This window comes from Engraulis encrasicolus, chromosome 23, assembly GCF_034702125.1.
Source record: "Engraulis encrasicolus isolate BLACKSEA-1 chromosome 23, IST_EnEncr_1.0, whole genome shotgun sequence".
Taxonomy (NCBI): Eukaryota; Metazoa; Chordata; class Actinopteri; order Clupeiformes; family Engraulidae; genus Engraulis; species Engraulis encrasicolus.
In genome coordinates, this window is record NC_085879.1 from 28,162,478 (window position 1) to 28,165,120 (window position 2,643).

A 2,643-nucleotide genomic window follows, 5' to 3' on the forward strand; every position below is an offset into this window, starting at 1 on the left:
TGTGATTGAGTACAATTTCAACAGAGTAATTGTTCTGATTACTTTATTGTTGTGTTTTTCTTATTCCTATTAACCAGAGGTGAAAAGAGTACTAAAATATTTTACTCAGAGTAAAATATTTTAGTACTCTTATCACCTCTGGTTAATAGGAATAAGAATAACACAGCAATAAAGTAATCAGAATAATTAACAGTTGATAAATAAGCAGTAATACTAAAAGGCTCCATGAAATGAGTAAATGTTAACCCATTTTTATCAGTAATAGGTGTTAATAAAAAGCTACATGAAATGAGTAAATTTTAACCAATTTTTAACAGTAACAAGTGGTAATAAAAAGCTACCTGAAATGAGTAAACGTTAACCCTTTTTTATCAGTAATAGGTGTTAATAAAAAGCTACATGAAATGAGTAAATTTTAACCAATTTTTAACAGTAACAAGTGGTGATAAAAAGCTACCTGAAATGAGTAAATGTTACCCCATTTTTACCAGTATTTTTTACTTTGATGTGGTCAGTATAACAGAACTTCTGGAATTGGTTAATCTTAACTGAATATGTAGGGGTACGTAATACTCTATTTGGGACTGTGGAAATCCTTACACCAATTAAATTGAGTAAATCCTATAGATCTCTTTTTACAGTGTAGTTGCAACGCTGAAAGTGTTACGTCACTAGGAGGGCACAGCCTGGCTAGTATCACTCATCCCTAACTGCATGCCTTACTGAGTGGATCCAGGGGAGTAGTTTTCTGCTGGGTCCCTATACTCCACTCGCTGTACCACCAGCCTCTCTATATGACTTCCCTGCTTTCACTCTCATGGTGGTTTTCTTCAAAGATGGACGTGATTATATCTGTGTGCGTGTGTTTGTTTGTATGTGTCATTGAAGAACTATTACTTTGGTTGCCGTGCATGCATGCGTGCTTGTGTGTGTGCATGCGTGTGCGTGTTTTTGTGTGTGTGTGAGTCTGCTCAAGCGCACTTTCAATCACACACACACACACACACACACACATACACACACACACACACACACACACACACACACACACACACACACACACACACACACACACACACACACACACACACACACACACACACACAAAGCAACTCCCCAAAGCATCCCAGTGTAGTGCTGTTAGCTGATGCTTCCTGGCTAACTACTCTCATGACTTCTTCATATATTATGGATGACTGTCTTGTGGCCGGCCGACCGGCTGCTACAGCAGTTTATGAGATTCAGAGAGAGAGAGAGAGAGAGAGAGAGAGAGAGAGAGAGAGAGAGAGAGAGAGAGAGAGAGAGAGAGAGAGAGAGAGAGAAAGAGAGTGGGAAAAGTGAGGTAGAGAAGAAGGAAAGGTCTGAGAGAGGAATATAGGAGGGTTGAGAGAGAGAGAGAGAGTGTGTGTGTGTGTGTGTGAGAGAGAGAGAGAGAGAGAAAGAGAGAGAGAGAGAGACAGCGACACACAATACATTTTAGGGTTGCAGGTTCAAATCCCACCCTTCCACTCCCAACCTCACCCTATGGCTGAGGTGCCCTTTAGCTAGGCACGTAGCCCCAACATTAATCCAGGGACTATAACAAATACCCTGCACTTAAACAACCGTGAGTCGCTTTGGATGAAAGCGTAAGCGTAAGCTAAGTGTAATGTAATATATATATGAAAAAAAGATTGAGGTATTTGAGTGTCTGACCGTCACAGCTGTTATGGTGTCATCAATTTGATTGAAGGAATCAATTCTCAAAGGAATGCCTTGCAGTCTTCAATGCTGGTTTTGTCCTCCTTAACTGTCGTCGTCTAAAGCAGTGATATCCAATCAGGGGTACGTGTACCACTAGGGGTATATGAGGTCACTGCAGGGGGTATGTGGGAAAATGAACAAATGCATGGAGGATTTAGGGTTTAAGGGGCACGTAAGACAAAAAAGGTTGGGAAACACTGGTCTAAATAATTGTTTCTCAAATCACAGTCTGAAAGAAATACCAAGTCTTCAGCGGACAGTAGGGCTCTAACGATACACTAAACTCACGATTCGGTTCGTATTGTGATTTTTGACTTACTGTTGGATACATCCCACGATTTTTCAATTGTGTTTTTTTTTTATTAATTCACTTGCTTTTATTACTGTACATTTTCCACCATTGTTGTCTGGGCGGAAGGTTAACAGAACTTTGAAAGGGCGCATCATGATACTTCCTTCTTGCATTGCGATACAGTATTGTGACTGTGTATCACGATTCTCAGTTCGATACAATATCGTTACAGCCCTAGTGGACAGTTGTGTTACTGTAGAATCTTCTTTTTCCCATGTTTCCTAAATGACCTATACCAGTATGTACTGTGTGTAAATGACATGCATGGCATGTAACATCATGCTACTGTATTTCCCCAGTCACGGCTGCGAAGTGATGCAGCACAGATTCATGCATTTACATGGCCTTGTTATACTCAGGAGTGTGTGTGTGTGTTTGTGTGTGTGTGTGTGTGTGTGTGTGTGTGTGTGTGTGTGTGTGTGTGTGTGTGTGTGTGTGTGTGTGTGCGTGTGCGTGCGTGCGTTCGTGCATGTGTGCGTGTGTGTGGGGGCGGGGTGTTTGTTGTTGAAGGTTGGAGCGAGGGAGTAGTCCGTTAGTCTTGCAAAAAC